Below are 15,277 nucleotides of genomic sequence, written 5' to 3'. Positions count from 1 at the left end.
ATGGCCAGCAGGTCAATATTAGTATTTCTGCAAGGTCATCTTAAAATTCTCTTTTTGTCTACTAGGAAGTAATGGATGCACTCGGACAGCAGGAGCACTCAGAACAGATTAGTTGATGAAGGATTAAATTAATAATAATCACATGACCACTTGTGTATATGAAACCATTTATTATTGTTTGTAATGAGACCAATTCAATCCAGAACTTGTTGTGGGCTTATAGTTTTGCTTAAACACAGCAGTTAGATCCAGTCAGTCTCATATAACACTGTTGAAATCCCAAATTGCAGCATAGTGTTTTCTTCCCTGAACTTTCTGTATTGATTCATAGATTTCAGAACAAAACTGATATTTTCTGTCATATAATAATTATGTTATATACTGCGTTAAAAGAACAAGCAAAACTCTTTCAGTTAGAAATCAAAAAAGAAATGCCAGCAGCACAGCAGGGGAGGACATGAAAAGATGCAAAAGTCTATAAAGAAAACAATTTGTTCCAATATTTAAATGGGAAAAATAGTTTTCACTGATGTTAAGAGCACAGGCTAAACAATTACTCATTCATTATCAAAAATAAATTTAAATTATTTGACAATTTGACACCAGTAAAAGTGAAATAACTGTCAGAAAGGGCTGCAAAATGGCAGCTTTTACAGAAACCTCTATTTCACCATTTACCCTCCTCAGCAACAACAGTTGTCAAAAGAGGTAGAGCTGTGTCAGCTGGTGTCACTTTGTAATCATAGCACTTGTTCCCCTCTGTGTAATAAGTATAACCTGCAGCACAAGGGGACACAATTTGCAATTGCTTTAATTTACAGTGACCAAAAAAGGATTCATTCAGTGCACCAAAGGGCTTGTTAAGGCACGAAGAGCCTGTTTGTTACCAGCCTGTGCTAGAGAAATGTGATGTGCCTATCTGCCCTGTGAGATCACTGAAGCAGGAATGATGCTTTTCAAGTCCAGATTTGAACAACAGCTAAAGTGAGAGTGGGGGTTGGGGGGGTTATGTGAGTGCAGAATCAAGAGAGGAAGGACTGATACGTTGGCAAAATAGTAACACAGGGGAGTACGAGTAGCAAACTGTCAACTATCTGACACAAAATCTAGCTAGAACAGGCCTCTGGCCCTTGTCTTCATGGTCCAACACACAGTGCTACGGGCTATTTTTTTACATGGAAGTCTTTACTGTCCCAACAATCTTCACCCATGGGTATACCTGCATACTCCTCTAACCTGCTGTGTATCAAATTTGACTTTTTAACCACATATTTACTGTATATATTTCATATATAGATATATTAGCACAAAATAACAAATTGCTAAAGAAATTTCTTAAACCCAGTGTAAGACTTTCTAAATTTATTTAACAAAGATAAAGGACAACACTCAGATTTGAAGACTGCAAACTGATTAGAAAATATTTAAAAGGGAGTGCAGCAGGAGTGTAAAATGCATCTCTGTATTAATTGTGACATTAATTGTGCCAAAAGTTTGCACTTCTTACTGCATTACTTTGAAAAACTAAGCATATATTATTCAGTGAAGTGCATGTACAAACATACCATATTTGAGAACGACTATAAATGAGCCTGGAAGCACTTTATTTTAGTAAACTAAGTGAGACGGGTTGTGTGGACTTATTGTTGTACTGTTGTGAGAGGCTGTGGAGCATTTTTGTGTTTGTTTCGATTATTAGCTTATCATTTACTGTTCGGGCCAACTTGGATCAAATTCCACAGTTTGTGACCTATGAGCAAATATAAGTTTGAGACCTCTAGCTTAGTGAGCTGCAAACATTATTACATGTATACATTGTAAGCTTGGTGTAAAATGATAGATGAATGGTGTCAGTTCACTTCAGGTAATGGATCTGTGGATGTGTCAGGTTTCATAGCAGCTTGTTAAAAAAAGGTCAGAGAGATCACCAAAGGCAGTCTGATTTATTCTTTGGAGAGTATGGATATCTGCTTTTTTTTTATGGAGCTACAGTCTGAGTAGAAAACCAGCCCCTTTACGTGATTTAAATATAACTCAACAATTTTCCAAGTTGAACAAATGGAGCAATTCACAGTATGGCCTTCCAAAAATCAAAATCTGCCACTGTTTTCGTCAAGTCTCCCACTTGTTTTTGCTCTTACCTAATTAAAACTCCCTATTTGTCTTGTTCATACGAGACTATTTTTACTTTTTAGAGTTGTAAATGTAGGCACAAATAGTATGATAAGCAAAGTTAAATGAACAGCTTGACTTTCTGTCTATTTTTGGTTGTTTCACAGCTTGGTGGAGTCCCCACCACCACCACCGCCCCCGAGATTGTTGACGTTTATTTAATACAGTTATAGTCTCCTACTGATACATTTACACTAATCCTCTGAGGCACAGATTGACAAGTCCTTCCCCACCCTGCTCAGCCTTCTCCCTCCCTGTTTCATATCCTTCCACCACTCTCACACTCAGTCAGTGTCTATTACAGGCAGGAGATATGTTGGCGGTAAGCTGCAGATTCCTGCTGGCATACTGCTGCCTAACGAGCACTAACTCATGTTAATGAACACTAATGGTGATGAATGCCACTCTGAAGGAGAAGCAGAAATGAGATAGGCAAATAGTTCTCCTTTTCTCGTGCCCTCAGAACCGCTCCCCTCTGCAGTGTTTCGAGGACACAATTACAGCAGCACATTAACATCATTCGAGCTGTCCATCATCTCTGAGAGAAAGACTCAACATGTAAGGCAATAGAAGTCCAATCAGTTCATCTCATGAATGTTCCAGCCGCTGTCACTTGGATTGTGTTTTAAGTGGTTTGAAGATAAAGTCAAATTCATCCACAAATGATTTCTTGTATGTGCGCTGCATCATAAACATCTGGCTGTTTCAGAGTTACTCAGGTGTTTCACGCCGTCCTGGCAAGCGCTATCAATCAGTGGTTTGTTTATATAATACACAGTGGCAAGTAACGCAAGTCTTTATTTTTGCAGAACTACACAACCCATTTAGTAAGATGATGAATGCCTTCTTGTCAGAAGTGGTGCTTCAGGGAGACTATAAAAGTCTATTTAGACCTCTGCCGCAAATTATTTGTCTGGGCTTGTGTTTTAAATAGCAGCCTGGCTCCTGTGGTGCCATCGTTCAGGAGTAAGATCATTTGCTCTTTGTGGGAATTAGAGTGTCCTATCGAAATTATTCACTCCTGTCTGTTTGTCTGTTAACCATCTAGTCATGAGAGATTTCTCCTCATCATTAACATCTGGGGCTAACAAAAAAGTTGGTCTTAAAATAGATATTCAGTTATTATTAGACCATTATAACAGCATGAGGTCAGGGCAAAATCGATTAACATTGGTAGGTTAACATTTATGCTTTTTCTTTTGCAAGTCTATATTTTTATTCTGGGATTCCTCTAAAGAAACTTTGCATAATTCATAGTTTTAAAAAATGTCTCACAGCCTCTCAGTTAATCATCTGTCCTAAACAGAGATGTTTTAACTTCTCTCTCTTAAATGTCCGCTTTCTAAGTAGCTGCAACAGAGGCAAACTAACTGTAAGTGTTCTTAAGACCTATTTTCTCTTTGTTAAAACAAAATCCATACTTGGATTTACACACTGCAGTCGCTTCAACACTTTTTCTACCTGAAGGGAAGCGTCTGTCAGTGAAATAGTTACATGGCTGCTTGGATACATAAAATAAGTAAGTTTACTTAACAGTTATATCTAACATAGCCTCATTAACTTTCTGTTACAGTTACCAGTTTTACACATGTACAGTAAGCTGTGTATTAATTCAAGGAATTTAAAATAAATTTCCTTTACATGGAGCCAATTCACAGCAGCAGTTGCCTCGAAGCACTTTATATTCTAGGATTAAAAGCTCTACAATATTAGAAAGAAACCCTGAAAATCAAAATGAGCAAGCAGTTGGCAACAAAGGGAAAGAAAAACACCCTTTTAACAGGAAAAAACTTTCTGCATAACGATGCTTAGGGAGGGCCAGCCAGCCACCAAGACTGGTTTAGGATGAGGGGAAGAATGAAGACGAAAGACTCAGTGCATTGTGGGAAATGACCCAGCAGCCTACACCAACTAAAGCGTAACTAAGGGAGGATTCAGGGTCACCTGATCAACCCTAACTATATGCTTTATCTAAAAGGAAAGTTTTAAGACTAATCTTAAAAGTAGAGAGGGTGTCTGTCTCCTGAATCCAAGCTGAGAGCTGGTCCCATGCTAGAGTGACCTCCAGTCACTCTAGGAACCAAAAGTAAGCCAGCACTGTGAGAGCGAAGTGATCTGTGAGGATAATAAGATGCTATGCAGTCTTTAAGATATGACAGGGGCCTGATTATTTAACATTTTGTATGTGACGACGAGAAGGATGTAAAATTCAAGTCAGAATTTAACAAAGGGCCCATAAAGAGCAGCTAAAATGGGAGAAATGTGCTCTCTTTCTAGTCCCTGTCAAAATATGACTTCTGAGATTATTCAAGTATTCTGATTCTGATACTCTCGCTGCAGCATTGTCGATCCACTGAAGGCTTTCAGGCAGCTTTTAGAGCGAGCTGATGGTAATAAATTACTGTAGTCCAACCTAGAAGTAATAAATGTGGGAACTAAGTTTTCAGCATCACTCTGTTTCTATTTTTATTTATTGCACAAATGATACAGGCAGGCCCTGTATACTTGCTTGATGTGCACGCTGAAGGGTATATCCTAAACAAAAAAGACTCAGAGATTCCTCACAGTGGTACTGGCCAAGGTAATGCCATCCAGAGTAAATATCTGGTTAGACACTATGTTTCTAAGAAGCAACCAAAGGGTCACTAGTTTGATTCCAGCCAGAGACACAAATCCCTTCAGGGTTGCATCAAGAAGGGCATCTGGCGTAAAACTCTGTCAAATCAAACATGCAGGGCTATCCACTGTGGCCACCCCTTGTGACAAGGGAGCCTCCGAAAGTGACATTTGAGTTAGACTCAGAAGTCAATGGACTGGAAAGAGAGAGACCAGGTGTATTAACAATCAACATGGCTTGCATTTATTTCATGGGATCTATACCGCTTCTAATCCTGCAGTTTTATTTCAAACTTAAAATATTAAATCCCATAGCTTTCTGATAACCTTAGAATTGATCAGTCCCCTGACAGGGATCAAAATTAATCTCTCCAAAGGCACATGGTGTCTGTTGGGATATTGACTATGCAGATCAGTCGCTCTAGCCTAGATTGAAATTCATTTTCCGCAAATGAAATGTAATGTTTCTTATTGAACAGTCTGGCTTTGGTACTGATCATTGAAAGATTAATTACCATCTAACTGCACTCGCACTGCCGATGTCCAAATGCCTGATCATGCTTACATGTCTGCATTGTAGAAACACAATGAAAGCAACGAGGGGGATTAAACCTTCATCTGTCTGTCTTCATTCATCTCTCTCGTTGCGTCCCCGGGGCATGGATTGGCTTCAAATGAAATGGCCGCCTGCCTACCACATTGCTGTTCACTAAATGTCATGGCACCACTGCACCAGATGGTGATGAGAGAAACTGTCATTAAATAATGCAGTGATGTGAAGTCAAATACCATTCATTTCACAGTCTGTGGAGACTTTTGGCATTTGTGAAACGACCTGTTTCAAGCTTCCAGGTGTTTTATGTTGTTGTGCTTTGAAATCATCCTGATTATTCTGCACAGTCGGTTCCTCTGCAACCTAGTTACCTTGTCGCTCAGACATCACCTTTAAATTGGCGTCCTGCGTGGAACATTATTAGTATGTCAGCTCCATTGCTTCCGCAGATTACTGTAGTCATATATATGATGCAGCCAGTGGACCGTGGATCTGCCAAGGCAAAGCGCCAGAGGAAAAAATGATGTACCATTGTTCAGGCAGCTGCTTTCTGTGGACATTTCCATTTACTTTGATGTCGGCCCCAAAGTGACAAAACAAATGGGGGCACTTACAGTACGTGCACACAAGCAATGTAAGATGAATGAAGACTCAAGATTTAAGTCGCTTGCTATTTGTTGTTGTTGAAGCAATTCCAGAAGAAGTGATATGACCAGAACCCCAGCGGATGGATTTATGTTACAGGTGCCTCGTTAAAATAGCTTCAAAATCAGTGATTCTATAGGCCCTTTTTCTCTTCCTCATCTCACCATTTTTTGTTATATAACACCACATTTGTGCACCAGAAAGCTCCTTTTATGGTCGTCTGAGTGTATTGAAACTCTGCTGAAAGAAGCTCTTTACCTGTGAGGGGGCTGGCAGGTCAAAGGTCAAAGCCGTTTATCATATATTTTCAGAAGAGAAATATGATTCGTTGGCTGCCACTGTCTCTCCTTTAGCTTCCTCAAAAAGCATCATTACCCACTTGGAAGTTAAAGTAAAGAAAACAACTTAGTCATAAATGAAAGTACTCAATTCTCCTGTTATTATATCAACATTAAAGATTGTACAAGAAGTACAGGCATGCCTTTGCTGCATTCACACTTTCCTTGGCATAAAATATCTTCATCTGAAGGGATATATAGTTTATTTAGGATTTGCTTTAAGGAGAAAAGAAAAGAAAGAAAAAACCCAAACAAAGGGTTGAAAAAATTGGGGAAGGTTTTTTTTTTTTATATTACATTTTGTGTGAAATGTGTTTGCCCAGGGTGAGTCATGCACTTACCTTACACATTGTTTGTCTGTGTCTGTATCGTTTTATCTTCAGATAATGTCATTTTCTGTCACACTTTTGTCTTTTTTGGAGGGTTGTATCGCTACCCTGCATGAACAAAGGCAGAGGTGTCATTGTGTTTGTTGCGGTTATTCTGGCTTTTTATCACATTGGTGCTGTCCTTTTATCATCCAGACAGAGGGACCTCACACTGTTTGTTTTTCGATTATTTGTTTAAGCAGAAGAGAGCTGTCGTTAAAACACACTCGCACACATACATGAATTTGTGATGACGTGAATTTAGAACAACACTATTAAATCAGTCAAAGCACAAAAACAAACAGCAATCAAAAGGAAATTGTTAGCACTTCACGGGCTGATTATCCGTTGTTTCTGGAACAGCTTGTGGCTCTTGTTTTTAAAAAAGATCTCTTTTTTTGCACGTTTTTAAAGATACCAGAAAGTAAACACTGGATTCATTTAATACAGCGTTTAAGTAGCTAACATCTTAGTATTCGTGCAAAGAAAAGCAACCCTCATACTATAAGCCAGACATGGAGACACTGTTTTTTCTCGCTTAGAAAATGAAAACAAAATTGCTGAAATTTACACAATAATTTGGTTGACCTGAAAGTTGAAAAATTAATAGAGGATGTATAAAAGAATACCTCTCAAAGGCTTAAAAGAACCAGAAGATTTAAACGTTTAATTACAGTGCTATACGTGTTTGCTACCACCTACAATATGTGTTTACACAACACAGCTTAGATTTCTCTTATTGTCTCATGTGTTAATTAGCCTGCAGCGTGTCAAGGCAGTCGTACCGAATCAAAGATGTTCTGTCTTTAAAACAGAAGTATCTCAGCATAGGCCAAAGTCTTCCCACACAGACTGACCCCATATCAATGTCTCAAAGTCAGCTAAATTTATATGTGGCTTAAGGTGTTTGTGGAGCTTTTCTACACGTTTAACTCTTTGTTTTATCACTTCCTATCAGATCAACTTAAATAAAATATGTCCTTAGATTGTTCTTTATTTTTCATCTCGACTAATAATAAAACTAATTTTGGCCAAAAGTTCAATTTTTAAAGTTGACAATAACTAAACTATGAAAACGGGCACAAAGATAAACCTGATGGAAGACACAGAGGGAAATGGAGATGAAGGCTAAACAACAAGGGAGAAAGGATAACCTGAAGCTCTGAACTATAAGCAATAATAACTAAAAGACAAAAACTAGACTGCAAAAGGTATTAAAACTAAAACTAACAAAACCTTGGAATAAAAAGATGGCAAAACCAACAGGGAATAGCTACTAGAACAACAAACTCCATAAATAATAAGTAAACCAAAAGTCAAGCAGAACAGGCCCTAAAAGTTCATAATATGGCACCCATTCAGTTTTTATATACCATCATGCATGCCATTAAATTTGTTTCTCCTCCACAGACACCTACTCCCTCCCTAACCCTGGTTTTGCCCACAGTTTTCTTTTTCTTTTTCTCCCCACTTCCACAAAGTCTTTCTTATAGGGGTTAATTTTATACTGTAGGGTCTTTACCTTACAGTATAAAGTGCCTTAAAGTGATTATTTATACAGCACCAACTCACAACAACAAACTTGAATGTATTCGAATTGAATTGGATAAACAAAAGAAATTGAATTGAACTTAACTGGTGGATTACCGCAAGTCAAATTCCTGTCATGAGGTAATATTAATTCATTGTGATGAAAATCTAGCAAAGTGGCACATTTGCAGATAAATGACTTTTGTTCTTTTTCTATTGCAGCTTTGGGAACCTTAATCCCCTTTGCAGTGAGTCAGTATTTTACTGCCACTTGGCATTTTGAACACTCAATTTCTTTCTCTTCAGAACATACTGAAACCTTAAATTACTGATTTTTCTCTTCGTTAGTCATGCATGCATAATTTGAAGAAACACAGGTCCATTTACAAGACTGGTGCCATCGAGTGCACTGACAGGGTTTAAGAACTGATTTAAATTGCTCCTCCAATAACTTCTTTTTCATAACCAATTGTTCAAATCCGGGTCCTGAGGGGACCAGAGCATACCTCAGCTGTCATACCAGCCGAAGTAGGCTACACCCGGGATAGGTCGCCAGTGTATTGCAAGGCTACAGAGAAACAGAAAACCACTCACATACACACCTACGGCCAATACAGAATCACCACTTAAACTAACAAGCATGGGAGGAAACCTGAGACACAGGCAACAGTGCTAACTACTGCACCACCTTGATTTGAGAATTTGTGTGAACAAATGCAGTAAAACATTATTTGACTTTACCTTTTCTTACTGTGAACTGAACAATCAGCCAATCACAGAGAAGCAAGGGAGTACATATAAACACGTAGACCTGGTAAAGACGACTTAAGTTTAAAACAAGATGGGGCTAAAAGGACTTAAGTGGCATGGATGATTTTGCCAGATGGACTGCTATGAGTATTTCAGATACTGATCTACTGTGATTTTTTTTTCCCCACACAAGCATCTCTAGGCTTTACATAGACTAGTCTGAAAAAGAGGAAATATCCAGCAAACCACAGTTCTCTGGTCAAAAGTGCTTTGTTGATGGTAGAGGTCGGAGGAGAATGGCCAGGCTGCTTTGAGCTTACAGAAAGGCAACGGTAACTCAATTCAGTTCAATTCAGTTTTCTTTCTATAGCGCCAAATGACAACTCTATATTGTACTTTATATTGTAAGGTAAAGACCTTCTCTACACAGATGGTCTCCACAGTCACACAATGTCAATCGAAATACCTTTCTATCCAAAAACCTTGAAACGGAAGATTCGCATCATATAGTTGCTGCAACAAATCTGCAGCGACTGTGTCAATATGAGCCAAAATCTCTTAGGAACATTTCCAGCACCTTGTTGAATCTGAGCTGCAACACATTGAGGCAGTTTGAATGCAAAAGGGGGGTCCAACCCAGTACTAGCACGGTGTTCCTAAAAAGGTGGCCAATGATGAGTGTGTGTTTTTATGCTTGTTGTGCTTACACTTTGAGATCTTGCCGTGAAGAGCAAGAAGCTTTTACTATATGCATTTTCTTTTCTTTCTTTCTTTTTTTTTTTTTGTTCTAGATCAATAGAACAATTCAGGCAATTCAGAGGAATTTATGTTCTACGTAGAGGGCCAAGCTGAATCCCATAAATGTTCTTAAAGGAGAGATTTAAAAAGTGGAAAGCAAGAGAAAGTAAAAATGTTATATACTTCACTCATATGTCATATACAAGACTTGATGCCCCATTTCCCTGTTAAATTACAGTGTAATCTGGTATATCTCAGAACAGCTATTTATAACTGTAAAATATAAAAGCACCATGCAATATAGAATATAGCTTTCAATAAGGATAACACCATGTGTTTGGCTGCCATAATACCATCATATTAGTGTTCCTGCTGTAATCTCCATCTACAGTATATTGTTGGTTGCTTGTACTCATAAAACCTAAACATGAGCAGTCTAATGAGTGTTTGCACTCATCAGCCACACTTCCTCCAGTGACAGCAATATTTTACAACAAGCTTTCAATTTTATTAACTTTGCTCTAAAAAATGTCGTGTGACTTCTCAATGAGATTATATAGTTGATGCTTGTTGACATTTAGTGCTGTTTAACTGGATTCATAAAGAGCAGCACACTGCTGTACATGATTTCAGCTGCAGTTTGGTGCGGTGTATGTCAACTTGGAAACGAAAGAGACAAAAGTTAAGGTCAGCAAATGTGTTTATCGGCTCGAGTGCAAAAACAACTTGGAGGAGAGCGTCACTCTTACTCATGCTCATATTCACTACGACTGCCGCTTTTCAAAGCACATCAGTCATCCCGACATGTCTCACACCCATGTTTGCTGGCAGATGTACACGTCAGCTGCTCTTTTATAAACATGAAAGCCTTTCTCTTCCCTGTCAGGCAACAGACGTCAACTTACAGGCCTGTCGTTGTCAGTGTCTTTTTCTTTCTTTCTTTCTTTCTTCTTTTTAATTGTCAAGTTTTATAACACACCAGTTGCTTGTTAAATTGGTTTTATTCACTAATCTAAATAGTGTATTCCCTTACAGTCTAAATCTACCGAAGATGGCACATGCAATGAGTTATTCATAAAAGCCAACAATAAATTTCGCCAACAATAAAACCACTTTGTATTATTATTGTTGTTATTATGCATCGCACGTGCATGCAGATTTGCTTCTGCGTGCACGTGTGACAGGATTGCCCCAAGTGTGACAGGATTTCAGTGTGTCCTCCCCGCGTGTCAGGCGGTGCCACAGTGTCACTGTTTAGCACAGCTGCATAAACCTCCTCTCAGGGGAGAAGCCCTATTTTCTCTTTGCGCTCCTGTGGGTTGGTTCATTTTGACTCTGCCTGTTGTTGAGAGCAGATTTCTCCCCTCTCTTGTCTCTTGGTGTTACACTCTGATCAAAGCTTGGCAAGAATAGCGTTGTCACCCATAGCAAATCTGCTTAGACAAAAGTGCAGCAGAGGAAAAGTTGGGTCAAACTTCGAGGCTCCTTGAGGATTGTCACCTTCATTATTATATGCAAAGAGATTCTGCATATTGTATTGGGAGTAACTAATGTGTTATTGGTGTTAATGTATGGTATTTATTACACAGGTTTTGGGGCTTTTATTGTTCCTTTATTTTGGAGCCTCAGTTTAGCATTAGAGCAGTAACTATTTTGTTTATTGAGTCAGAAGTCACCAATCTAAAATGAGAATTTTGTCATCAGTATCCGTAGACCGTGTTAGGGCATCATAACATCACACCTCCTCAACTAAAACACAAAAAACTAATTCAGAACAGTGGGTTTGAATCCACTGGACTTTCTGTGTGGAGTTTGCATGTTCTCTCCAGGTACTTCGTCTTCATTTCACAGTCCAAAGACAACTTTTTATGTAGACTAATAGATCAATAACTCCAAATTTTAGGAATCCTAACTTTAAGTGGTCCGTAAAATGTATGGATTGTATATTCTGAATTTGAGCAGGCTGAGAAATCTTGTGATGAATGCTGATATTGTGAATAAAAATGACATCACCACCCCACACTACTGCAGTTGTAGTTTTTAATGGGTTGGTTTGTTTTTGCTGTAAGACACACAGCTAATCCCACAATATTTTAATACGGCAGTAGCATATGTGCGATTTTATTTCTAAGGAAGAATTCAAATTTCCAATCAGTCTTTCTAAAGAAGAGAGAGAGAGAGAATGAACAGCTGACCAGGCTGGTCCAGTATCCTGGAGTAGTACACATACCTGCTGTCTCCTGTGACAACAAAAGAAAAACAGATGCAACATCAGAAGTACCCTCACATACCTCTGCCAGTGACAACTTGTCTTTGCCAATGTCACAACGCAGCCACCAGCAGCTGTGTGCCTGGCTTCATATTTTCCTTCCTCTTTGATATAGATCCTTTGGTGTTTGACTTGTCTTTTACTGTCCTTTTCTCCATCTTTCTAAGAACATCGTTACTGGCTCTTCAATTGTTTGATTAACCCTGACACTTGGCATTGCAGCTGTATGAAATATTTGATGGAAAATAGCAGGTAATAATTTGTTGCCTGGAGCATTTTAGAAACCAGTGGGCATTTTAATTCATTAGAGCTCAAGTGAACAAAAATCAGAGGTGCTATTTATGAAACATGAATCATGTTTCTTGCTCATTTTGACTGGGTTGCTTACAAACAAACAGAAAAGCACAACAAAAACAATAGAATCCAGTTCCATCTGATTTGTCACATAATTTATGGACTTTTTAATGTCAGAAAAACAAAGAGAAAATGTATTACCTCCTCTCGCGCCATGCCACGATCTCACTGACATTTGGTTCCCTAAGCATTTGGCCAGAGATCCTGGTATTAGTCTTGAATAAAAGATGAAGTGAGCCCTGAGACTTCCCCAGCAGCCGCTGACAATATTATTTGGAAGCTGGTATTTATCTGCTTAATATTTAATTAGATAAATAAATGGATTCTTTTCAAAAAACGTTGCACTATCTGCACATATGCCTTGATGCTGGTAAGAACTAATGATAAAAGGTGCTTAATGTATGTAATGTTATTATTTAGTATTTTTTGATTTAAAAATTGACTTAATTATAGTATAAATTATGTGTGTAGTTACACTTAGAGTGCTTTGTTTGCTGGAAAAGATTAGATTTATTAAAGTATACGAAGCAACAACAGAAAATTTTGTTTTTTCACTTTCTTTTACTTTCAGTTGCTTTCACAGTATCTACCTAAAAAGCTTGTGCTAGTCTTCTTTCTTTTCTATGTTGTGCTATGTCTAATTCCCTTTCATCTCTACAATGAAGGTAAAGCCACTATAGCCACATGAATTTGTTTTATGCCCGGTTAAATTAACTGCTATTGTCCTTTAAGTCTGTTTAATATTTTATTCCTAGCTTTAGCCCCAGGCATTAGCAGACTACTCCTGCTAACTAAAAGTGATTTGGCAATCATAAACTGGAATCCTTTGTAGTTTTTCCAGCTTTATTTTTATTGAGTGATGTGCTGTTACAGTTGTTACACTATTAGTTTTACAGTTAAAAGCTCTTGTTGCATACAGTTAGGACACACTATCTGCCTTGAACGTTGACCTTCTTGTTGTAATGTTTAGCTTCCACTGAGATTTGTGGGTCAGAAAAGCTCAACTTGCCTGTATCCTGTAGCCAGATGCAGTAGGACTTTCTGGTATTCTTGGAATGCATTTCACATACTGGACACTAAATCACATTTTCTGGAATACTAAATGCTATGTTAGTGGGACTAGAAATGCACCTAGAATCTATTGATTTGCCACATTGATTCATTTTGTTTTCTGCTGCATCATTGCATGCATATTTCCTCTGCTGCAACGAAAACACAAAAGAAGACTGCAGTTCTCCAGGATGAAAGTGACAAGTGGCATCATGATCAATGATTACATCCGTGAAATGACCCATGAGGCGATGTGCTATGAACAGCCAAATGATCTAATTACAAGCTATGGTTCATCACCAGTAATCACAGCATATGGAGAGAATCACTCAGAGGCAGGCTGTCAGATTTTATCCTGCAGAGGGTTGCTTGTAGTTGTGGGAGGATGAAAGTTTGCACGGCCGGGAGGTAGATAACAATAACCAAAGGCCAAATGCATGATCCAATATTTTGATAAATATTGTATTGAACAGAGGTTACATCATACAAACATAAGCGACTTTCAAAGGATGCACAGAATTCAAAGATGCTTCATTTTCAGAGACAAGCAGTTGTAGCAGCTGACCTAAGCAATATGTGAAACCTTGACAAAAAAGTTGAATTATACATGAAGCAAGTGATTAGCTACATGGAAGGTGTTCCTCTGAAACATTTCCCCCCCTCAGTACTATGCTGAAGATCACTGGTGATACAAATTCAAATCCAGCCCAGTCTTTTTTATCTTTCTTAAAATAGCAAAGGGCTCAGGGCTCTGATTAAAGAATCTTGGAGCCACCATCAGCTTTCTCAAATCACCAGACCTCGCTGACCTCATTAACTCTGAAGCCCATCAAAACACAAATGAGATTCAGCATTGATTTTGAGACAACCCATTAAACTGGTGAGATGACAAAGGCTGTACCGGTGAACAAAGGGAGTCTACTCAGTAGTTTCTTTGTGTACAGATGTAGCTTAAATAGCTTTCACTCAGTTTACCAGTTCCCACAAAACACTATTTGAAATGTAAGACTAATTCTTTTTATGTATGTCCCAAAAGGAGCTGCTTGGCCACGAAGAGCCGTACCATGAAGCTCCTGGCCCACAATCTTCTATTTTTTTTCTTTCTTTCTTTTTTGTGCTGATCTTAGTGCAAGTGGAGTTTTGGAACTGTACAGTTATTGAGTCAACTGAGCTTTGGGGACTTTTACACAGTATACGCCTCAGTACTTGTAATCTTACAAGGTCTTTCTTTTTGTGGCTGTGTTGCTGTGGTTCCTAAACGTTTCTACTTTGCAATAATACCACTTACAGCTGATCATCTGGGATTAGGGAAGGAAGGGAAGAAATTCCAGAAACAACAAGTCAACATCTGAATTCAAAGATTAAGAAATTTGGTCCGTTTATTATAGCTAAGATATTTTTGGCTTTTGACTCAATGTCAGGATATTCCAAAAAAATGTTGAGTATAGACAGTCGATTTAGAAAAATAGAACAATAGATGTTCTCCTCCCCCTTTTGAGGTGCCTATAGCTCAGGGGAATAAAGCTGGTTATCTACTAATTGAAAGGTTGGTGGTTCAGTTCCTGGCTGCTCCACTTGCCAAAGCTTTCTTGGACAAGATATTGAACCTCAAGTTGCTCTCTGATGTGTTCAGTGGGGTGTAAGATAAGATAAGATAACCTTTATTAGTCCCACACGTGGGAAATTTGTTTTGTCACAGCAGGAAGTGGACAGTGCAAAAGTTATGAGGCAAAAATTAGAATACAATAAGAATAAATACAGTACACAACTGTACAGAATAGAATAAAATAAAATACTATATACAGTAGAATAAAATAAAATAAATATACAATAAGATAAAAATAGAATACAAATACAAATACTATATACAACTGAGTAAAAATACAACGATGTG

General features: G+C 38.2%; 1 protein-coding gene across 1 annotated transcript in view; it reads left to right on the top strand.

The window, feature by feature from the left end:
- LOC101484267 (ras-related protein Rab-26) overlaps nucleotides 1–15,277 on the top strand; it is a 55,687-nt gene that overhangs the window by 30,779 nt on the left and 9,631 nt on the right. The window lies entirely within an intron of this gene.

This window comes from Maylandia zebra, linkage group LG4 (genome assembly GCF_041146795.1).
Source record: "Maylandia zebra isolate NMK-2024a linkage group LG4, Mzebra_GT3a, whole genome shotgun sequence".
Lineage (NCBI taxonomy): Eukaryota > Metazoa > Chordata > Actinopteri > Cichliformes > Cichlidae > Maylandia > Maylandia zebra.
This window is presented reverse-complemented; position numbering and strand designations above follow the sequence as displayed.